The sequence below is a fragment of the Lepisosteus oculatus genome, chromosome 14 (genome assembly GCF_040954835.1).
Source record: "Lepisosteus oculatus isolate fLepOcu1 chromosome 14, fLepOcu1.hap2, whole genome shotgun sequence".
Taxonomy (NCBI): domain Eukaryota; kingdom Metazoa; phylum Chordata; class Actinopteri; order Semionotiformes; family Lepisosteidae; genus Lepisosteus; species Lepisosteus oculatus.
The window spans coordinates 16492266-16517451 of NC_090709.1; the positions used below are offsets into that span (position 1 = coordinate 16492266).

Sequence of the window (25186 nt, forward strand, 5' to 3'; positions counted from 1 at the left end):
GGTTTTAGCTGGGGATTGTAATTGCCTTTTAGAAAGAGAAGGCAGAATGAGGGGTGAGAGACAGGTCCAATTTGATAAATCATCAATATTATTACAAATGGTATGTAAAGATTTTAAACTGAAAGATGCCCTCAAACTTCATAGTCAGGGGAGGGCAGGTTTCACATGGCACAAGTCTAATGGGACCCAAGCCTCACGTATAGATTTTGTTTTGATACGTGATTTTACTTGCACAACTGCAGGCTTAACCCCTGTTTTTTTCTCTGACCATTGTTTACTGTCATGCACACTTGCTATTCCAACGGTTGTTACTGTGGGGAAGGGTGTGTGGAAGCTGAATATTTCACTTCTGGAGGATGAGGAAGTGAGTAGCAGGTTCAGGGAAAGATATAAGGAATGGCAGTCTATGTATGACCTGTTTGGTACAAGAGCACAGTGGTGGGAGGAGGTGAAGGAGCATACAAAAGCATTCTTCATAGAGATGGGGAGGAGAAAACAGGCTAGGATACGAAGGGTTGAAAATGGATTACAAAAGAGATTGCAGAGGTATGTTAAGTTATTAGAAGAGGGGTGGGACTTCAGTGAGGAAATCAAAGAATTAAAGAATGAGCTTTAAAATCTCTCTAGAGAAAAGATAAAAAAAATCATGTTTCAAAGTGAAAGAGCTTGAAGAAGGTGAAAAATGTACAAGATTTCTTTTCAAGAAAAGGGTTGCAGGGAGGGGACTAATGTCAGCATTGAAGGGAAGAGAGGGGGTTTTGTAAACTTGTATGGAAGACATGTTGACTGTAGCTGAGGATTTCTATGGGGAGTTGTTTGGAAAGAAACAAGTGTCTAAGGATTTGTTAGAAAAATTTGTGCAAGTCATTCCAAAGAGTGTAAAAGATGATACCGTTTTATCAAAAGGCCTTTCTGTAGAAGAGTTAATGGAAAGTTTGAAGACCTTCAAAATGGGTAAAACTCCAGGGTTGGATGGTCTACCCATTGAGTTTTACAGGGCCTTTTGGGATATTTTAGCATTGGATCTCTTAACCATTTTTAAAGAATTTGAGTTTTGGTGCTGCTGGAAACTGCTGGACAGCTTTAAGACAGAAGTTCTGATCTTACTATTCAAAAAGAATGATCGCACAGACCTGGCAAATTGGCGACCGATAACTTTATTGAATTGTGATCTTAAACTGCTTTCCAAGTGTTTAACGCTTCGATTAAACTCTGTCCTGAGTGAAGTCATTCATCCAGATCAAGCTTGTGGTGTGGCAGGGAAGAGGATCACGGACAGCCTGATACTGATTAGCGTACCATAGGTTATGCGAGAGAGAGGAATATTGGATTAGCGGTCTTAAACTTGGATTTTGAGAAAGCTTACGATCGTGTCTCTCATGAGTATATGTTTAGAGTACTACAAAAGATGGGGCTTTCAACCAGGTTCCTCACTTGGGTAAGGTTATTATATAAGGGTATAGGAAGTAGAATAATGATTAATGGAAGCATGTCAAATGTGGTTAATGTGAGTTGCGGTGTTCGCCAAGGCTGTCCGTTATCCCCACTCCTTTTTGTTTGCTGCATAGAACCACTGGCACAAGCCTTAAGAATGGAGAATGGGATTGAAGGCATTAAAATCCCTGGGAGTGGGGCCCAAGAGGTGAGAACTGTACTATACATGGACGATGTAAATGTTTTTTGTACAGATTATAAGGGAGTCAGAAATAGCTTGGAGGTGACAACCCAGTTTTGCAATGGAAGGCAAGGTTTTAGTTGTCAAGACTGTAATTTTACCATTACTGTTGTTTGTCAGTGCTGTTTTTATGCCATCAAGGTCTGTTTTATTGGTTTTGAAGAGGGCTATTTTTTATTTTTTCTGGAGGTCGAAATGGGAGAGAGTAAAGAGGGTGGTTGTAGAAAAAAAAGGTGGAAATGGGTGGGAAAAGGCATGCCTGAACTGTTCACTTTCCTAATGTACAAATATGTATCATTACATTTGTCTTTAGCGGTAGGGAACAGGGGGAAAGTATCCTTTGTCTCGGTTTTTGTGTGGTTTTTATTTAAGGACACTGAAAGTTTTAGAGGTCCCTTTAACAGCACCTGTTGCTATTAACCTCCCATATTCATATTTTATCATAAAGAAATTTAAGGGAATGGAATTTGGAAAATGAGGCACTGGATGTGTTGACAAGTGCAAGAAGGTTGGAACTTGTTGTGCAGGGTAGAGGTGCAGTATGTCAAATTCGTGGCCTCGTGGCTGGGGATCCCAGCCATGTTTGGAAAAGGGTTGGCCACACGGTTTTGTTGAACAGACACAGAGACATGTGCTGGTTGATTGCACATGAAGTTTTACCAACAAGATTGCACATGAAGTTTTACCAACAGCTGGATAAGGTGCTTTCTGGCTTGCGGTATAAGTGACCCCCAGGTAGTGCTCTATGGATATGGACTTGAGAAGCTATCGAAATTGGAAGAAAGCAAAGCCTGGCAGGTCATCTGTTGCCTAAGGGAAGCTTTATGGAAGACTAGATCTACATTGGTATATAGAATGAAAAAAACTCTGCCTCTGTCAGTGATACAGAAGGCTGTGTCTTATTTGAGAGACTACATTTTGATCCACCGGAGAAGATTTGGGGAGAAAGAGACTGAGAGGGTCTGGAAGTTGACATTATGGCCCAAGCATGTTGCAATCAAATGGTGATGGATCACAAGTCATGTTTCAGCAGATCATGTTGGAAACTTTTTTTTGTGATGCTTCTTACCTTGCACAAAAACTGTCTAGTGTTTTTATTCTTTGCTTTTGTATCTTATTTAATTTTATGTAGAACTTAATAGTGTAAATTGGTATTGCTTGTGTATGAATAAAAACCTTAAAATTTAATTTCCTTTTGAGCAGAAGCTGGGTTTTCTTCCTCTAGTTAAAGTTATTGGAGTTGTGGTTACTGTGCTAGACCGTCGGGAATAGCGCTATTATTTTATTTTTTTTGTCAAGCAGTCTGCTGTATACTGTATGTGAAATAAAGATAAGAGTGCTTTCTTGATACTTCAGAAGAGTATATATAATTCATGAGCTGTTTTTAAAAAAATGAACTGGAAGAAAAGCAATAGGGCTGGAGTTTATAGACTGTGATGCAAATATGAGAGTAGGAGAGGAGGGGACTAGTTCAGGAGCACAACCGTCCCTCTCCTGCCTATTCTCCCACCAGGGTCTGTTGTACCCCAATGTGAAATTCAGTATTTTGGAGTTCAGCTTCTGATCACTCAGCTGAGAAGCCCTGGAATTATGGGGAAAATACAGAAGATCCCAACCAGACTAGAGGGACAGTTTTTATTCCCAAGGGATGCCTTGTTTTACAACAGCAGGTAACATTCTGCTGCTCCAGGCTTGTTCCACTGGGAACAAGTGCGGTCAGGAGCTCATGAACAGTAACTGGCTGTGATTTCCACAAGGGGGGCTGGAGGAAGTTAGATGTAAAATGTCCAGTCTTGTCAAGGACAATAAAACTCATTAGATCTGATTGACCAGTTAAAATGAATTGTTCTGCTTTCTGCACAGAAGCCAGTGGTCTCTTCTCAATGTGTGGGTGAGTCGGTCAGTGACACAACAGCTAGGCAGAACTGCCATTCTTGTGTGATCTATTTCATCTCTCCTAGACTGCTCTGTCAATGACAGTGAGAGGTTTATCTTGTCTCTTGTTCAGCCAGAATGTGACAAATAGTGACCCCAATGGAGGAAACTTGAGCTTTTGTAGGTAATTACTCCACTTGACAATGTTACAGGTGTTGGGAGGGGGGGACCCCCAGTGATCCCACAATCTCACATAGACAATGGCCAGTCTACACAAACCTCCAGTCAACACAGCCCTGACCCCTGTTATGTCACCCAGGTCTTCACTGTGGGACAATGATAATTTAGGAAAATTGTAAGGAATGTATTCCAAAGCAGTCAATGGAAGTATGGAATTAAAATAGTCACGTCTTGATAAATAGAGTATATTATCTATTTATTACACCTTTACATTGTGACAAAAATGAATTTCAAGTCCATTATGAGCACACGCAGCATATTAAAGATGGGTCTCTGCACTGTAAAGGGATCTCAGTTCACTTATAAAAACTTTAGCTAATAAACCTGAAATGTCATTTTTTTTTTTACTGCTTGTTCTTTAAGGTACTAACTCATTGACATTATGTAGATTAAAATAAGACTATTCACAAAGAAAAAGCATTTATCACAATTGTATCATGCCAAATAAACTCTAGTATTCAAGAGCATTTAAGAAAAGGAAACAAAACCATCTTTTGAGGATGCCAGATAGAAATGTAAACACACACTCACACGTGGGGCCAATTTTACCAGAAATCAATTAACCCACCAATGATCTTGGACTGATGTCTGAAAACCAGAGCAAACAGTACAATATTAAGGTACTACAGCTATTAGTAGAACAGATCTAGCTTCTCAACATAATACTTATGTCTGAACTTCATTGAATGGTGACACTTCAATCTTTTATAGTCAATATTTTTCACAAAATCAACAGCTGAGAACAGACCGTCAGATACCTTTATCCAGTGGTTTTCAGAGCAGAGACATCCGTGTGGGCAAGAGTTCTTTCCCTGTGGTCCGCCACACTTCAGCTACCTGCGTTCTAAATGTGTGGTGTGTACTCCTGGGAGCGTGGCCTGTATTGAATATTGGGCACGTTGTACAAATAAATAATGTGAGCATATTAATATGATTTGTAGTTCAGGTGGGTAGCTGCGTCAGCATGCGTAGGCTGCAAAGGAACATGTAATAGGTTTATTCCATGCTGAAAAAAAAGAAGAAAGAGAACACAACGTTTTGGCCATGGAGCCTTCTTCAGGTTTGGGCACACCTGAAGAAGGCTCCACGGCAGAAACGTTGTGTTCTCTTCTTTTTTTCAGCATGGAATAAACCTATTACTTGTTCCTTAATATGATTTGTGTTGAAGCCAAACATAGAGAACCACTGTTAAAACTTGAATTCAACCTCCATTGTCCACTCTGCTGACCACCCATCTTCTGGCTTCTAGATGCACGTTAATGGATATTTCTTGTCATCTTTTTTTTCCCCCATATGCTCTTCTCTGCATCATTAAGTACTTCTGGGTCATCTCATGTACCTCGTGGCATCCTGGCTGGTGGTGAATGGCAGGCGGCTGCTATAAAAATAACATGCCTACCAATATGATTATGTTGAAGACAAAACCAGAGCAAAACAACTTTTGTACTTTACAATTTATCAGAAGCTTGTCATATTTACAGTCATCAACTGATTTAGGCTGCTGTTCCTGTGAAAAATGTCCTTTGTTTAAGAAAGATTCAATTTAAAATCTTTAGGTTTTAAATATAAACCACTGGCAATATGGTAATCACTTTTACAACTTTTAAGAAGTTGCAAGATAGCTCTACAACTATGTTGTCCTTAACCTATTCAGAAACTACCACTAATATTGTAAGAAATTGTTCTCTAGACTCTAGATCTTGTGGGCTCTGTTCTCGATGAATTGGAAAAGTGTCGTTCATGAAGTCCAGTACTCTGTCGATCTCTCTCTTACCAAGAGACTACCCATCTAACGCTACGGGAAACTCCAGTGCCTGGTCTGGGAATGCTGTGCTATTCAGATTCTGTCAATAAATTTCAAGAATGGTTCACCTTTTTGTTTACACTGTGGCATTTCTTTGCGGTAACAATTGAGTGGGATAGTTATCTGCCTTCTATACTCTTCTGAAAATCATGTATCTTTTGGGCAGTCCCATATCCCTTCTTTATATCCTTGCTGATGAGAATGAGAAATGCTATTTTCAAGACATTAACATGAATATCATTTTTACATTAATTCCAAGGTACAAGAAAATGAATATCTTCAAAATATGCACTTTAATATACTTACTAAGTTTCTTTTTTGGAAATGGTCAGTGAACCAACCACTCCAGAGCTTGTCCTTTTCCTTGAAATTATTTCCTGGAAAAGCTGTAATCAAAGAGGAGCTCTTCTCCCTCAACAATGTCCCTTTTTGTCAGAGACAGAATTATGACAGGCTGTTCGTTGATTATAAATGACTCTCTTACAGCCCTTACGTTGTCTTTTCTCTTTATCCATCTTAAAATTGCCTCCTTATCAGGGAGGCAGGCACAGTGTTCTTCATGAGCATCAATTCACAGTTTTTGTGCGCGTTCATCTGAAAATAAGACATCTCATCTCTCCTTCTGTCATCTTTGCCATTAATTAGGGCTTCAGCAGTTGTCTTTGTGACCTCGTCATGCTAACCACACACCACCTCTCCCTTCTGGAAACGCCTGGAAGACACAACCTTCTTCCCCTTCACAGGATTGTCAGTGATGCTCAGGCCTCTCTTGGTTTGATGCTTTACTATCTTTGTAATTTGCTTGTCATTTGGTGGCAGTCCTGTGTTGGGCTTCCACTTCTCAAGCACTTCAGACACTGTTGATGCATTGGCTGACCAGCCTATCTTTTGAACATAGCGGGTTACCTGGCCTTCTTTGGTAACCTGATAATATGATGGTCTGGAAGGAAAACCACAATATAAATCCTCAGAATATATTCCAAACTTAGTGTTTGTTGTTGAAAATAATTGATTTGTAAACTGACCATTAATGGTCTGCAGTCTCACGTCCTCTGTTCTGATCTCGACCTGTCATAACAGTGTTGCCTGTGACTTCCAGTCAGTCTTAGATGCTCCTTCTTTTTTGGAAGCTGCCCGTCTAACGATGCTGGAAATGCCTGTATCAGCTGCTGGAAGCCTATAGCATCATCTGTCTTCGGACGTGTGAATCATGCAGCTGCTGTAGTGGATCTTGGCCTTGATCCAATGTTATAAAAATTTTAAATAAAATATCACAGGTCTGTGTAACACAATGTCAAAAAATAACTGAAGAGGTGTACTGTATTCAAACTTACTCCACAGCAGGTGTGCATTCTTGTCCAGAGTCGGATGATTGATTGCTTGACCTGACATTCAAAAAAAATAAATGAATGATCGTTGTTTTGTGAGATACTTATTTTAAGATTGCGATGATGCTTACTAAACTCCTTCTCCTGCAAAGCCTTCAATTACTTTGATTGCTGAACAGATGTTGGCATGAGTCAGTATTCTATAATGTTTCTCTGCAGGCACATTGGAAAGGGATAAGTAATCTGCCACAAATGCTCTTCTGTGCATCGGTTACATTTTTTGCTGCTATCTCAATTGCCCTCCTGGCTGGTAATGAATGGCAGGTTGCATCTACAAAACAAACAAGCAAGCATGTGTGAATGTTTCCAGCCCACAGAAATTAAAGTAATATTATTATGCTTACTTTTCATGCAGTCTTCTCAAATCGTTGGAAGGACTGTGAATTGTCTCTCCCTCAGATTAACTGAAAAACTTCTGTCTCCTTTCACAGCTGCTGACTTGGGCATTACAGCGTAGTTTAGTGAAGTAAAGGTGAAACATCTGATAAAACACAAATAAAATGCAATTAAGGTGCATTCCAGATTTTCTTAAATACTGTACATGTTGGGGAACTATGCAGGTGGAGGTCTTTTGTTCTGTATTAACATGGATTTTAATTGGCTTTTATGGACATTGGCCGTGGTGTGAGGTTGCAAGTTCTGTGATGGACTGGTGTCACATTATGGGCGATACTGTGCTTTGCGCCCACTGCTTTCCAGGATGGTTCCAGTTCCACTACAACCCTGAATCAGGTGGAGGCGTATATTAATGTTCCTCGTCACTCAATGCAAAGGAAGTCAGCTGCTGTGATGAGGTATTGTGCTGGTTAACAGCAGTTATTACCATTTTTTTGCCCACTTGTTGAAACAACACTTTCTTTGCATCCATTCCTCAACCTGTAATAGCAAGAAAATAAAAACTCTGGTTCTGGACTCTGCATCTGCTTATATCTGTGGGAGAAAGTAATGCTATCAACATCTTTTTTTTGTATTCTGGTAATCTCTTGGCGACATTCTTACTGTTTTTCTTCTGAATATCCTTTAGGATACTTTTGAAGTTGATGATGAGGTTAGCCAAGCTGGGATCATCTACTTTTACATTGATTGCATCCAGGATGTAGCACAGAAAACGGTTTATGTTCTTGATATAATTAGCAATGGTTTGGTGAGACAGTCCAGTGGTCTTCATTTGGTTACAATAATTGTGTTTTGGTTATGCCCTTTACAAAGTTTAAGGAATATTCAGATCGATCCATAAAGAAACGGGGATCTGGAAACATTTTCTACCTGAAAAATTTAAAGTCATAATGTTTATGGCTGACATTTCACATGGGTGAATTTTAAGCTAAGGGGTAAAAACATGTGCTATGGAAATACCACTGATCAATTGTAAATGCCTTTAAAAAACAAATACCTCCTGAGCGCAATCTGCCACTCGCAGATCCTTAGTAAGGTCCTATTTAAACGCAGCCAGGAGAGGAGCATCCAGGAAGTGCTATCTATCCAGTCCAGCCTGGGCCACTGTCTTCCTGAGAGCCTGCTGATGACTTTTAACTACTGGGGGCCAGTAGGAATATAAGATACACATTTAAACATTATATACCTGTAAGACAAACTAGAATAGAAGTATTCTGGACAGCAGCCTCTTACTCAGGGCATCTGGAACACGGGTTTATTATTTTAACATACCTTTACATAATGGTAAATTTAAAAAAGAAACAGAAGAACCCTTATAAATTATAAATATCTCACCTTGATGATTTGTCTTCAGGATTCCACATAAAACAGCCCATAAAACAGCCCTGACTCTGCCAGTCTCACATCCTCACCAGACATGAGCTCTATGCTCTTGCAATCCCCGTCCTTCGGATGAGACGTAAAACCGAGGTCCTGACTCTCTGTGGTCATTAAGAATCCCAGGGTGTTTCTCGAAAAGAGTATTGGTGTAACCCCGGTGTCCTGGCCAAATTTCCAATTGGCCCTTACCAATCATGGTCTCCTAATAATCCCCATCTATGAATTGGCTCTGCTCTCCTCCCCACTGATAGCTGATGTGTGGTGAGCGTTCTGGCGCACTATGGCTGTCGTCGCATCATCCAGGTGGATGCTGCACATTGGTGGTGGAGGGGAGTCCCCATTACCTGCAAAGCGCTTTGAGTGGAGTGTCCAGAAAAGTGCTATATAAGTGTAAGCAATTATTATTAATTAATCCCCAACTTGCCCATTCCTCAGGTGATTCAACAAGTCCTTCCTGGCATGGAGTGAGACCTCGCTGATCTCCTCTGCTGAGGCTCATTTCATACACACCATCTTTAGGAGAAGAGGAAACTGGTCAAATGTCTTCAGGCAGGTCTTGCACACCAGAAGAATCCTCATGGGTCTCTTTTGAAAATAAATAACTTTTGTGTAAAGAAACAAGTCAAGACTGTTCCAGTTTCTTAACTGAGCCTTAATTTTCTCTCCAATAGCTTCACTGTATTGTTTATTGTATTTTTGTTATCAGAATTATACCTTGATCTAAAATAATGACTTTATAAAACAACTTAACTCTACTTGGTCTTGGTTGCAGTCTTTCCAGTAGAAGCCATTGTAGACTTTAAGAACTACTGTGATAATTGGTCTGCCTGAGTGTCCTTCCCTAACCCAGTACTGATAGCTTGGGTAAGGTCCAAAGGTGTCCTTCTGTAATTTCCTCCCATGATGTTTCTTTGATCAGTTGGAAGCAAGCGTGAAAGCTTTCTCCCAGCGGGGAAGCTCAAGATCCTCTAGTTGTCATTACAGATTTTCCTCGTAGTGCTCTTCGAGGATCTGCAGTGTGGTGTGAAGCCCATTTTTGGCATTGCTTACCAGCTTCAAATATGTGAGTTTGGCTGGCTTGAGAGGTTTTATGAGGTGCTTGAGTTCCTCTGTCTTCCGTCACAGGCTGGCGGGTTCTCTGTTCTCCCGTCCAAAAAAATGCTGTTTTGTAAATGGTAGACTGTTTGGATCATTTTGTAGATGATCCTGGTTCCTTGTTGGAAGGTATCCTGTCTGTTTGACATGTTTGGTTTGTGGCCGACAGAATGGAGGGTGACCATACAAGTAGCATGCGTTGTCAACTCTAGCAAAGAAGAACAAAAGCTGGGAGAGGGGAGGAGGCAGGAGTGGTAGAGAGACAGAGAGGCCAGTTGGAGTCCAAGAGCTCTGTTTAGGATTGATATTGTTAATGGCATCAGTGACTGGGTTATTGTCCTCTACCGGAGAGGAGGAGCCGTCAGCAAAATGAGCTTTGAGCTGAATCCCGTGGTAAAAACGGTTGAGGTCAACTTGGGTTTGCTGGGTGTCCAGCTTCTTGGGGACTGGAACAAAACTGAGGCCTTTGCTAAGAAGAGATCGCTCATCCTGTGAAAGGAAAAGGTCAGAGGGTATAGTAATGACAAGGTTGGGATTGGTTGAGCTGGTAGGGGTGTTATTGGGCTTTTTCTGTAGAAGATGATTGAGTTTTTTTTTTCCTTCTCTGAATGGCTCATATCGATCTATAAAGTAAAACTTCATATCCAAAATCCCAAGACTTATTAAACAAGTTGACAATTTTTTTTTTCCGTTCAACATTGGTTACCATCCCAGATTGGTCTGTGAAAAGTCTTTTTTTTGGCACTTTCCTGTTGTGCTGCTCTACTTGTATTGTAAGTTCCGCATCAATAACCTGGAAACAAAATTATCTGAACAAGCTCTGACCAAATGGAATCGACCTCCCTTTCCAGTTCAGATCTGGGTGCAAGATGCCCTGTGTCCGTATCGAAGATCTTTTGCTTGCTAACTTTGGGGATAGCAGTACATGACCTGTGATTTCTGACTAAATTGCAGAAACAATTGACCAAGTTTTGAAATTATATTCACTGTTTAACTCTAGTGTTGTATGTGATTTGTATTTTTAGGAAAGATCTGTGACTCCATCAGTTCTTTAAGTCAATGATTATGGAAAGGACAGTACTCTCCATGTTAGGCATATTGAAACCAGTAGTTACCTGTGTTTCAGAGGAGAGTTATTCTGTAGAAAGGGATAAGAAACATTGCATATATACAATGCTCTGCAGTGTAGGGTGGGTGTTCACTTATTAGTGGTGCCTAGAATGCAAAAACATAAGAGGTTCCTCTTGAAAGAAACCAGGGTATTGGCTTCAACAACATGTCTGGATAGTTTGTTCCATATCCCCACAGCTCTTTGGCTGAAGAGCTTCTCCTTGTTCTGTTTTGAACCTGGTTCAGTCAGTATAGTATTGTGAAGAGGAATGCAGGAAAATGCTGTCTTAATTTGTTTTTAGGTAGTTAGGTTTTGAAAATGTTTTAAATGAAGCACAGTCTTATGCAAATCCTCCAGCTGAGAGGCCTACATAAAGGACCCGGATAGTTTAAACTGTTTAATGTTCAACTGAAAACCATCTGTAGAATTTTTCAAATCTCACATAAAATGGTATTGGAATTAGGTTTTTAAATTCATATCTGTAACATGCAATATTCTGGTGCTCCGTCTCTGTGCTACAGAGTGCTTTTTGGAGTTTTTTTTTGCAGCTATTTGCTTTGAAAATCTAGACATTTCTGGTTGTGAAATCATTCTTTAATATTATCCCTAACATCTTCCCCCACGTTTGTTTCAATATTATTGGACAAAAATTACACATACATGATGCGTCATATTTCTAGCTTAATGATGGTTGTGCAAACATGCAATAAGGAATAAAAAGTGATTATCAATAACTGTTAGGGGTTTCATTTTTAATTGCTTGATTACAGTAGTAGAATACACTGAAAAATACAGAGTGTGAAGATTAACTTCCAAACGCATTATATTGAAACACTTCCAAAATCAATTTTTGTATTTTTCAAATCTGCTGTAGCACTACGTTTCTTGCTCACAAAACATTCCATGGTGATAGTATACATACCTAAACTATTCAGCACTACAGGTATTGTGAAATGTACATAATCAGGTGTCTTCATTCTTGGCCTTTTAAATTCTTCTGTTGAGAGGCACAATTCTTACAACCAGTTTTCACACCTGTCACACTGAAACTAGACAAAGCAAAATAAGTAATGATATTTCAATGAGTTGTGTTTAGGGAGATTCAAGTACTTGTAGCATACAGATGCAGCCATTCAAAATGCGTGGGCGATACCGCATTATTTTGCGGTGCGCTTTACGCAGTCTACCGCGAATTACCTTAAATTCTCCTATAATACCGCAAGTAAAATAATAGTATCCGGAATTTCCGCAAGGTGGAGCTAATAAAGCTCAACCTCTCATGTTTGAGTTGTCACCATCAAAGTCTGTAACGAAGATATTACTAATAGTATTAATAATGAATGACCTTGGACAAGCTGTAAACAAAGTATTGCCCTGGTCCACATTCTTTTTTTCATTGACCGTCTTTGTAAAAGTAACACCACAGCATTTCGCAATCACGCATTTGTTTCCAATCATGCAAAGTACAGTAATTTTTGAAAATCGATTCACCATGCCTTTCACATGCTCATAAAAGAGATTGATTTAGGAACATAAACATATTACCGTATGCAAACTGTACTGTATACAGTATGTATATGTATATTTAATGTCTTAACTGTGCCTGTTTAAGTATTGAATATTTATATGGAATTTTACCACTGAAGGGAAATCTTAGTGCCTGAGCATAAAAAGAATAGGAGCATACTGTAACGCGTGTGAAGGCCATAAACGATATTAATTTTGGAACTTAAACATACAGTATATGGCTGGTCTCGGTACTTTAAAGAAAAAATACACACCAGTATTCCATTTCTCCCTAAACATTTTAAGCATCGAAGTCTTTAACTAACGTGATACCGGAGTCAGCAAGCATACTTTTAGAATTTGATTAAAAGGGAATATAATATGGAATCGCGTATCTCAAGAAATTAATAACGATATGATTATATTCGTGTACTGCGACAGGGCTGTGTAGGGCTGTTTCGCCTCCCTCTTCATGTGACTTCCCTTGTAGCCCACCGATCTACGTGCCCGATTACCGACTCACAGGTTGTGTGTTCAAATCCAGCTGGTGATGGACTTTTCTTTTAACAAACATTTCTTCGAAAAAATAGAATAGCAATATTATGGACAATCAATTGACTTTTATATTTCAAAATATCACAACATGATCGATTCTAAGTCATTTTTGATAACAATGAATAGTCACCTTCTTCCCTTCTGACAACGGTCCCTGCTTCTGCTTCCTGCTTCTATTGTGTGTGTGTGTGTAATAGAGTAAATTTTTATAGAGAAATGGAGGCTGGACAGTATGCGTTACAATATAAACATTTATATTGATTTAAATTGTGTTTTGATTTAAATCGCAAGCGCGTGTTTAATTATATGTGTTTTTTTAATCATAATCAGACTAATGCAACATAAATTGATACAGTATCTTTGTCTTCTAAGTATCTTAATAAACTTTCAGCGTTTAGATTTATTTTTCTTGTGATTTTGGGATCAAACGTGGAAGGATTAGATTGTAATCGTTTTTATTTTTCAAATACCTTTTAGAAAAGTGTTATCTATACCTGCCCAGACTGTACGCCTTCCTAAACCCCGCCCTGACCACTTTCACTCCTGTCCTGCTCTTCCCCGCGCACCCCAGCAGGGCGCTCTTCGGCCTCTGCCCGGTACGAATGTATATTTTGATATTTACACCAGGCGCGGCACTGAGGGAGCATCTGCATTTATAACTTAGTTTTTAAAATTAGTCAAGCAATATAAAGCATCTCCTTTTACTTTTAAGTCCCTTAAATACATTGAGCACAGCTTTCTCACCACTTAAGATTACTTTTTGATACCATCCTTACACAAAGCAGAAACTTTCCGATGACATACAGTACAAGTGGAAAGATTTCAGATTTTAATCGTCTTTAATTTTGTTACGTTATACGTTTTAGGAACGTTTCATCTAAACAAACACCACAAAACTATTCTCGATTGTATTTCTGAATGTTATGTTACACCTACAGTAGTTCACTGCTTTAAATACATCGAATTAAGAAAGTTAGGTGTAGCACTTTAGATCTTTTTTTCTGAACCAGGGAAAATCTGATCATGTTTCTCTATAACAATAATAAAAAACTTTATTTTATATATCACCTTTAAAAGTGGCATCTCAAAGCAATACAGTAGATGGAAAAACAGTTAAAAGGGACCAAAGTAAATACCAGACAAACGCAAACGCGTTTTTAATAAAATGCTTTTATTCATTCAGCAGAGAGTGAGAGGGACATCCAGCAGAGAGAGACGCACACACCGGTTTCCATTGACAAAAGTAATTGTTTTTTTTTTCAATTCCTCTTGTCTAACAGGAATGTTTTGTTTGTGGACAGACTGTTAGACTAGAGGAAAAGAGCGCCTCCTTCTACGAAGCATTTCGTTGATCTGATCACAAATTCTTTTCCAGTCGCACGAAGTAAGGGTTGAGAATCTCCGATTCACCATGCTACTAATGGTTTCCCGGAGATTGCAAGGCAAGGCACTTTTGCCTCTGGACCCTCTGGATTTATGCTATATTCACATGTACGGCTAGAATGTTCATTGTCTTCCAATGAAAGGCAGGTGCCTTTTGCCGAAGTCGGGAGACATTAGAGGCTTGCCACACCCGGACTGTTAAACCAACGCATTAGCACGTCAAAGCCCATTGAGGACCCGGGTGCAATAGTTGTTTTGTCCCTTGATTTACTGATCTGCATTAATTATGGAAATCGAGTTCCTGCTCTTTGCAGACGACCTGGTCCCACTGTCGCTCACAGAACAGAGGCTGCACCAGAACCTGGCACTGCTGGAGCAGCACTGTCAGACCTGGGCGCCGACAGTCAATCTGGACAAGACCAGAGTTATGGTTTTCCAGAAAAAAAGCCAGACCTCAGGGAAACAGGTACAAATTCACACTTAACAACACATTAACACTTAACAACAGGGACAAATTCAATCACAGACCATGTGACATGGGAGTCAAGAACCTAACCCACAGCGCCACCAGCACGGTCACATGCTGAGAGCTGAAAAAGCACTACAGAAACATTATCGACAGACAATGTACAGATTTGATAAAGCTATAAAATAATGTAATTAGGCACAGAACAAGTTTACAGCACAGTACAATAATAAATGCTGACCATGACTTTAGAAGCATAAATTACCTTACACTCAATTTAAACACAAGCTGTCTTTAGCCCTCTAAGCTGGTTCATACAGAAATGTAGAGAACCAGGCTCAGAACACACAGCTTCATTAGCGAATACATATGCAGGACAACTAGAGAAGACGTTTTACAGAGGATGGATTTTTAGAAACATCCCATCAGTGACATCACTGAAGTCAACTCCTAGGTACCTGTTGTGTGGATAGTTTCACAAGAATCAGACAAAGGTTTAAGCATCGCTTGTTCTAGATAAAACTGCAAAAAAAACCAACAACCCATAATGTACTTCTTTGCGGCTCTGTTTGCCCAAATCATATATTCACAACGTGAAATTAGAAAATAATATTACGTAACCAAAATCCGCAATATGGAAACAGAACCTGTGTAATTGTTGACAGATGATGTACTCGTAACATTTTTACAAGACGAACTACAACATTTAAAAAATGACTTGTATGTACTTGATATCTCTAATCAATCCACTGCACTGAATTAAAACAAAACGAAAACTAAAATGCCCTGGGCATACAGTTTCGCGCTTCTTATCAGTTGCTCAATAGTAATTTGACTGTATGAAATGCATAATATAAACCTAGAAACATATACGTGAGCAGTATTTATGTAGTATCGGTGTCAAGACATACCTCTCAAATACTGTAGATCAAGTTAAAAATATCTCAAGACCGATTCTGGTCATAATGAAACCATGTTTCGTGTATGTTTTCTTTAAAGTACCGAGACCAGCCATATACTGTATGTTTATGTTCCAAAATTCATATCGTTTATGGCCTTCACACGCGTTGCAATATGCTCCTATTCTTTTTATGCTCAACTACTAAGATTTCCCTTCAGTGGTAAAATTCCATATGAATATTCAATACTACAACGGGCACAGTAAAGACGTTTACTGTAAATCTTTCTACAACAGACCAACGGACCACGAGTGCCCCTGTCGGTCAACCAATCACATACCGCGGTACCCCGCGTCATCTTGCGTCACGATGCGCGACGCCGTAGCCAATTACCTCCGGTTCGTGTCTGTACCGCGCACTTTGAATCGCTGCATCTGTACTTTATACACAGAGCAATTGTATATACAAAGCAATTGTTTTATAAAAACGCTACAGGCGTGCCAAAACCGTTTTCGAACTTCAAGCTAACTTTACCCCGGTCAAAGTGATGAAGACACAGACATTCAATGAAAATGAATTTGATTCACTCAAGGCTCTGCTCTTTTGTTGTGATGTCATTTTAATTAATGTTAGCTGTGATTAGGTGTCGTTTTTGTCTCTTTTAACTTAAGAGTTAAAGAGTTTAAGAGTCTGCTCCTTTCTTCCTAGTATAGAAATAACATGTTCCATGTTTACAACCACCACTATAAATTATTTGTTCAGCTCTAATGCCTGTCTGCGTTGACAAGGCATCTCAAAATGACATATTTAAATAAGACCACGATCCTTCCTGTTACCATTCCTGTGGTTGGAGCATTGTTTCGCCCTTTTTCGTTCTTCTACAATATTTACAGACAGGGCTTTATCACTGGAGTTGTACAGAAGAAGTGTGCATCGGTCCATGAAAATCATCAGTACTGCTGTTGTTCTATGCGTAGTTTAACCGAGAGCACTTAAAAGATGCAAAAAGCTTTCAAAGAAAACAGAATTGAAAGACAGTAGAGTAAGGAGGTAAAAAAGCACTCCCCCGTCGAGGAATTAACCACCGTCGCCCGTGTGACTGGATATAAAAATAACTGATTCGTTTTTGCCCAGTCTCTGGAAGCTTCAATGCGATTATTTTTCCTTCCTTATTTCTTCATTCCCATGAATTTACAGGCATTCTCCATGAGCACACACCATTGGGGATGTAGCTCAGTGGTAGAGTGCATGCTTTGCATGTATGAGGTCCTGGGTTCAATCCCTGGCATCTCCACGTGCTTTATATTATTGTGCTCACATCGCAATCTTCTGTTGAGTGAGAACTCTTTGTCGGTGTTCATAGAGAGCCAGGTTTACACAATTAAGTTCAGTCACACACGAAGTGCTACAGTGTTGCTCTGCTGTTTTAAATGTACCTCCAAAGCATTTAGTTCTGTTAACTACAACAAATGATTTGAACTAATTTAACGTCATATTCAGGAAATCCAGAGAACGTCTCCACACTTGTCGTGGCTGTTGAAGAAATCACCTGTTAAATCTCACCCGGGATTTCTTGAGAGATCATTCAGCGAGTGAGTCCTCCCTCTGGGCTCCGCACTAAACTGAAAGCTGCGCGAATTCCTCACTCCGTGTCCTGTACTGTTACAGGTGCTCTCGTGTAGATGTGGAGCACAGCCATAAGGAGACTTTGATCTTTTTCCGTATGTGAATGAAAATGCAAAAGAGCATGAAAAGTATTAATCGTATAAAATTTCCATGGTACAACTCGAGAAAGTACTGAAGGACTAAACAACAACTTTTGATGATAACAAGAGATTCAAGAAACACAACCATCCGCACACGGGCTTGGATCCTGAACGCTTAAGTTAAGAAAAAGCGAAGGATATGACCTGTAAACTCTCTTCATGTTTTATAGTTTATGAAATAAAATAATGTTCTACTTTCTTAATAATTTCTTATTGTTGATAGGTGATTTATTGAATTTGAACAAAATCATAATTACAAACATTTTGGGTTAAACTGTTATTCACACACTCTAACGAAGATAAACGTTAGTGTCTTCCGGTGTGTGAGCCCATTTCTAATAAGAATAAAAAATAAGTTATATGAATTGAATTGTTCTACTTTTTATACTTACATAGTCTTATTAATATTTCAGTTAAATATTTTTTTCTGTAGTAATACTAGTCTCAATTTACAATTTTTGGACATGGTGCATCTTAAATAATTGTATTAGTTTTGGTTTTGGAAAATCGCGCCCAAAAGCTACCAAAACTGGTAATGTTCACAAGATATGTAATGCAATAGCAGCCTTCTGGGTGGAAAACAAAAAGTATTTCTTGGTATGAATCCTAACTCTTTTATAGGTGGCATTCTAGGACTTCTCGGTTCAGAAAAGCTGTCAATGCATCGTACGTTTCTACTCCATCAATATCAGCAGTGTTATCACTACCAAACGCTAAGAATAGATCCTGGCAATCCTTCGTGAGATCTTTGTTGGAAAATTGTTTATTTTCTTTTTAAAAAATATTTTTAATACCATCCAAAAAGTCGAAAGTTTCAATTGCATGCAACTGATGAGATCTCTCTTCGATGGAAGTTATAAGTACACCCAAAACACGTTTCTTGTGGATTCAGAATTATGAGGCTCAAAACATGCCTGTCTCTTCTTTTTTTGAGGACGAATTGATTATTGAGGTGTAATCATTGGTTCAAAACCCAAATCATCTGGTATTGCTGTTGTTTCTTTGATAGTTTCTTCAAATCCTTCAATTGATCTTCGATATCGAGGAATAATATCAATAAGTTGTGGTTTTCTTTTAATCACCAATTTTATTAAAATGTCACTTTCTTTTACAGATGTCTTGCATGTATCACAAGATATAACAGTCCCCTTGCGTCCTCAGGTAAAATGTTTTAAAAAATACAACAAAAGTACAATATACTTAACAGCATTTATGGTTACATGTATATTAAAATGAAGGTACATATACCAAGATATTAAAATACAATTGTACAGTCCAAACCTAATAATGCTTGCGAAGTTCTCCACCAAATCTGCACTGTAATTCTGAAGTATTATAGCTGAGAATGCAAGATGAGTATGAAATTCAAATTAATTTCTTGGAAGCTGCTGATGTTGGTCATTATTGAGCATTCCAGATCATATTCACTTAAGAACTAAATTGCTTACTTCTTGTAGCTTTAAACGTGCACAATATTTGCATTTCTTGCAAATATCAAGATGTTTTAAGTGTCACTGAGAACAATAATCGAGTTTGAGCAGATATTATGCTTACATGGGAATCACAAGACGTGCTCCTCTAGGTGGGCTTGAACTACCAATCTTCCGCTTAAGAGAAAGAGTAACAAGAACCAATGTTTTGCCAAGTAATTTGAAGACTTAGATAAAGAAATGTGGTGTAGAATGAAGAAGCACGGACAGGGTTTGAACCCTCATAGCCCAAAAGTCCACCTACTATACAATGTTAATGGAGGCATACATGTTTCCATGGGATATTTACTCCTGCTCCCAAACCAATATGCTGTAGCGATATCTGATGATGATACTGTCACTGGTTGTGAGCCATGTGTTTCAGCTGTCAGCCTACTATACCATGTTCAACCAACGTTAGTAATATTACTGTTGTAGTAGAGGAGCAAGAGAGGTGCAGTCGGTAGAGCTGGTGACCCTTAAGTTCAGAATTGTGGATTCAAGGTTTGTTTGTGTCCTTTCTGATCCCTCTATTCTTTTAGTAGGACAGTGCAAGCAAGACGTGATAGCGTACAGTGACAACCCAATGTCTTATGTGCTTTGTGTAATTCAGCTTTCTTACCACTTTGGGGCTCGATTCAGATATCGTTGTTAAAGCAAGGGGCGAGCAAAGGCTTTCCTAAATCAAGGTTGGTCTGCTCACAAGTAAATAGAAACACTTGAGCGTTTACTGTTTGAAGACCGCACTTTGTCAAAATACTGCTGTTTCTTAATTTCACATAATGGTATTTAGACGGGGCAAAGTAGTGTAGCCCTTGTGCAACTTTGATTAGCGTTTGTTATTCGGTTTTGAGGTTTGAGGAGCGTGATGGAAATCGAGCTTGTGAATAGAAAATGAAACAGGAATCATTTCTTGGGCTAAGAAATCCAAGAAGCATGGAAACCCGTGGATTTTAACAGTACAGAACACTCACAAATCAGTGTTGCTGCTTTTATATTTCGGTCTTTGACTTTTGAATGCATACCTTACCGGAAATCTTTCTTCACTTACAGACAGCTCAAAAAGTTCTTAAGGCAGAAATCGGAGCCCATCTAAAAGTTCCTTTCTGCTAATCACATTTAAGTATTGACGAAGCATTTTCCTGCCCATCATGTTCTTGAAAAGCGGTTTCTCTGTTTTCCTCCTATTGTCATTGTCATCACAATAAGACAGGAACAATGCACAAAAAATAAAAAAAGTAGCTGTTAGAGTGGGATTTAATCCCCTGTTTCCATTCAGAGACCAGAACACCCAACCAAGATGGAAGACATCAGTTCTCAAGTCTGACACCTTAGACCACTCAGCCAACCTGACAAGCAATGACAAAAGCTGTGCTGAATTCACCAGTAGTTCACTAAACTGAGTTTCTTCCTTCAACATATTTGCTTGTCTACAGCGTAAATTGCAAAGTCCAGGTGTGCAAAGCTCATGGAGACTTATTCACAAACACTTACTGCTGTAATAAATGCAAAAGGATCTTCCACAAAGTATTGGTTGGGGGGGTTCACCAGGGTGTTGTAGGTTTATTAGTTTCAATTATTTTTCCAAAATTTTTCTCTTGAATTTTGTTGGTTGCAAGGTCACATTAAGGATGGAAAGACATCTGACATGATTTATCTTGATTTCTGGGTTAACATCACAAAAACCTGCAATTTCAATAAAGGTGTGTAGACTTTTTATATCCACTGTACAGTCACTTCCTTTGTTAAGCGCCATGGGGCAACCTAGTTATTGTGAAAGGCTATATAAAAATTAATTTAATTTAATTTAATTAATCCAGAGCATCAAGGCACTTTACAAAACATGCATAGAAAAGTAGAGTATAAATTTGTAAAACCTTAGTTTCTGAAGTAACTGCCTGGATAATCCAACTGCCACTGTTGTTACTGCTTCTGCTGCTAATACTACTACTGTTACTACTACTACCACCATGACATCAGATTCTAATACTAATTCTGATACTAATACTCCTGCTACTACTACTGCTGTCATTACTAGTAATAGTGATAAAAACAGGGCACTCACAGATCTGTGGATGTGGGTCTGGACTCTAGAAAGTGGTTCCATTCGCAAACAGCTCTGGACCTCAACACCTGTTGATGGATCACTTCTGTTAGACACACCAGTGGAGCACAAGTCCACCTACACACACACTCACACACACTGACAGACACACATCCAAACACTCACACACAGACACTACACAGACTCACAGACACACACATAGACACTACGAATACTTATAGACACACATCCACACACTCACAAACACAAATTCACACACTGACAGACACCACACACTCCTCACAAACACCACACACTCACAAACACATACGCTCATAACTACAAATACACTATAAATAACACTAATACAAATACCAATTATATCGCAACAGTAACACTATCACTAAGACTTACACTATCATCATCACTAACACTGACACAAAATACTACTACACTTATAATACTAATAATAACAGTAATGCTATCACTAAAACTAACATGACTACTAGTGTAAAAATCTAACCTTATCTATATAATTATCATTAATATTAACAGGAAAACTAGTATTAAAACAATCAGTAGCACTATCATCATTAATATTCACATGAACACTAGCATTAATGTTAAAACTACCGATTGTACTTACACTAATATTAACATGAAGACAATATTAGTATTAGTTGCTATCCGTGACGTCACACCGCTCTTTGTGACGAAGGCGAGACACCTAGCAGTGCACAGTGACTTGGCGCCTGTCGCCGTGGTTACCATACTTATGATTTGTAAACAGTGGAAAAATGCATTTCAGCTTTTACTTACACAAATTTATCAACTTGGAATACAGTTTTTAAGAATTTATCAACTTGGAATATAATTTTTAAGCTCTAGCATACAATTCCTAAACAATCATTTGAATAATAATTCTTTAATTTCTGATTGAACATTATTAACACTAAAGGCGCTATTGTAATTGATCGATAGAGGCTGTATTGACTGTTTTCTAGATATTTAAAACAGGGTCAGTACTCACCAATCAGTGAAGTTAATCAATTATTCTACGGTTCTTCAGTTGAATTAATTGGTTGTCGATAGATAAGTGATCAATAAGTCTCCTCCGTGCGCTCTGCGCGCCTCCCGCGGTCTCGCTCTCTGATCCCGGCGCTCTGGCTGCTGTCTGTGACGTCACAGCGCTCTTTCTGACAGAGCAGAGCGCGTCTCCGCTGGAGGAGACTCCTGTCCGGAGCCCGGGGGGCTTTTCTTACACATATAACATATCCAAAAATAAAGGCGACTCATAACAGCTGGAAATGGAGAGCGACAAACCGAGGAATACAATTTATGAAACAAAAAAAATAGTTTACTTCACAGACTAATGCGTTGTATAGCATACTCCCGTAGAGCAGAAGAGAAAGGCCACAAGTCCCTGTAATGAGCGGTTTTAAGCGTTTTACACGAATCTCCACAGAACAGAATCCAGGAGGATCAGACTCCTTATCCTGGAGGTTGAAGAGCATCTCCTGGTTTTATTTCCACTCAAGCTCTCAGTTCCTCAGCCAGTTTGATGATTTAATTAACTGTATAACTGTTATCAGACTCTGTTTAACTGTATATTTATAAGACTCTCCGTGAGAGACGTGTGGGAGACGCTGTATCCCAGGGCTGGTGTGGAATCACACACAGACAGGTCTTCTGTGTGAGTCCCACTGCTCAGAGGTACAGACTGGTCAACTGGTCACTATTGTAGACAAGACAATCGGTCTGCTTCTGCTGATAATCATATTACACTTTTAAGAGTAGCAATACTGCTATTCATTAAATCAGTAAAAAAATAATAATAAGAGATAATCACATATTGCTCAATTTTCAGTCAAACACTTCTGTCTCTAAAAGGCTGTGAGGAAGGAGAAAAGGGGGAGATGTGACCTGAGTCCAGTCTGTTCTGTCTGATATTATTCATGTAGCAGCACTGATTGTCTCAATGTTCTCTGGTTCTGAATTATCGGGATAAAGAGAAGGATGGAGATGAGCTTCTGTCTGTTCAGGAGGGAGGAGTTTGGGTAAAGTACTGAGGGACCCAGAGCTCTGTGTGTGAGTCTGAGCTGTGAATCTGACTGAGAGGAGATACTTTTTTTTATTCTGCCTCTGAGAAGTCTTTTCCTTTGCCAAGCAATGTTACATCCCCTTCAGATACTCTGCACAGACTGTCAGAGTGAGAGAAGAGGAGAGAGAGATGGACAGATAAGAGCACACACAGCGTGAGAGACAGGAAAGGGGAGAGAGAAGAGAAGGAGCAGGAAGACAGTGCAGGTGTTCAACCACACTGTGACCACAAGAGACAGGAGGCTTTTCTCAGCTGCTGAGGAGCTCAGTGCTCATGGACACTCAGGCTCAGAGGCTCTGGCAGCAGTCAGGTCTGAGGGCTTCTGCTCATACTGACACTGGAGCTCTGAGAGTCAGCCTCCATTCTGACAGGAACAGCCCCTCCTTTTCAGCCCTGAGAGACACACTGAGAGAGCTGTGTGGGGAGAGGACCTGTCACCCTGTAGAGCTCTGAACACTGGACTCTCCTGTGTCTCCCTGTGCAACACTAGAGCTCTGAACACTGGGCTCTCCTGTGTCTCCCTGTGAAGCACTGGAGCTCTGAACACTGGGCTCCCTGTGTGTCTCTCTGTACAGCTCAGCTCTCAGCTGCCTCATCACACTGACACCCACAGCCTCACAGTACAGCCTGGTTTCCTGTGCTGGAAGAGCTCGGAGGAGCACAAACCACAGACTCACTGCAGGGTCTGACCTGAGGCTCCAGTACAGCTCTGCCTTAAATCACCGCTGTATTAACAAGGACTGAACTTTTTTTTAATAATTTTGTTGCTCTTTCTAATTTGAAACTGACTCCTGCTCTGTGGCTCCTGCTGCTGCAGCTATTATGGTGAAGCTGTAACACAAGACCTCTGCTATATTGAACAGGACAGTTTAAATACAGCATAACTGCTAATACTACTACTGCTACCACAACTGCTTCTACCACTGATACTACTGCTACTACTAATATTTTACTGCTGCTCCTACTGCTGCTCCTACTACCTATAATAATAAGGAAGAGGATGTGAGCTGTGCCCTCACACTGTTCAGACTGGGGGTGTATCAGTCTATCAGTATCAGTTCAGCTCCACTGTGCTGTTAGAAAGTCTCAGTCATGCAGTCGGCTCCACGCAGAGAGACACTGGGGTCACAACTGGAGGGGTTGGAACATCTTTTTGGACTGTAGCTGCACAGAGACAGGCTCAGGGTCTAAGGGAGTCAACTGGAAGAGCTGCTGTCCAACAGGCTCAGTACAGAGGGAACAGTCACTGCTTGGCTATTCTTGTTCGTTTACATTATTGATCACAGTCACAGGACAGCCAGTTCTTATTCAGTCCACCTTGTCTCTGTATTCCTGTGCTGACCTGAATGACCTCACTGCCACCTTGAGCACAGGCTCTCCTCACACTGCCCTTGAAGAGGACCAGAAGACATTACTGTCTGGAGACACAACAGCTCTGTGAGTCACTGCAGGACACCAGTCATTGGACACTGCCTGACACAGACAGCAAGACACACAGGACCATATTCAGGACACCAGTCACTGGACACTGCCTGACACAGACAACAGGACAGGACCACATTCTGGACACCAGTCACTAGACACTTCCTGATACAGACAGCAAGAATTACAGGACCATATATACATAATTGATTATCTTGATACTGATTTAAAAATATAATACTTGTCTACAATTTTTTTTAGTTTAATATCTGATCTCTTCCTGCCCCTGCAGCACCTGCAGCCCTGCTGTCTGTATCTGTATCTGTGTTTCCTCCAGTGAGACACAGAGCTGCTCCTGTCTCTCCTCTCCTCCGCACTGCTGGGAGTGTCTTCAGGGAGAGGAAACAGTGATGTGTCTCTGATATATATGGAGAAGACTGAAAGGGCCCTGTGTGATTGGCCGTCCCGCCTGTGTGAGAGGTTCCTGCTGTCAGTCTGAAAAGGCAGTGCTGTGTGTGATTGGCGGGGCGGGGGGCTGTGTTGTTACTGGGGGTCCGGGGTGTGGAGCAGCAGCTCAGTTGCCCCGTGGGCTCAGGGGTGAAGACAGAGGT

General features: G+C 39.9%; 2 long non-coding RNA genes, 1 other non-coding gene and 2 pseudogenes across 3 annotated transcripts; 2 read left to right on the forward strand and 3 right to left on the reverse strand.

The window, feature by feature from the left end:
• LOC138242774 (zinc finger and SCAN domain-containing protein 2-like) overlaps nt 1-25186 on the reverse strand; it is a 587776-nt pseudogene that overhangs the window by 133008 nt on the left and 429582 nt on the right.
• On the forward strand, nt 1737-2403 carry LOC138243334 (uncharacterized; annotated as a pseudogene).
• Nucleotides 6422-7067, reverse strand: LOC138242927 (uncharacterized). Its single transcript, XR_011191804.1, has 3 exons — nt 6929-7067; nt 6620-6830; nt 6422-6534 (listed from the first exon to the last, which is right to left on the reverse strand). It is a non-coding gene; the product is annotated as an uncharacterized lncRNA (long non-coding RNA).
• On the reverse strand, nt 11919-21211 carry LOC138242939 (uncharacterized). The gene is made up of 3 exons (XR_011191818.1): nt 21074-21211; nt 17337-17486; nt 11919-12013 (listed from the first exon to the last, which is right to left on the reverse strand). It is a non-coding gene; the product is annotated as an uncharacterized lncRNA (long non-coding RNA).
• Nucleotides 16996-17067, forward strand: trnaa-ugc (transfer RNA alanine (anticodon UGC)). The gene has a single exon. It is a non-coding gene; the product is annotated as a tRNA-Ala (tRNA).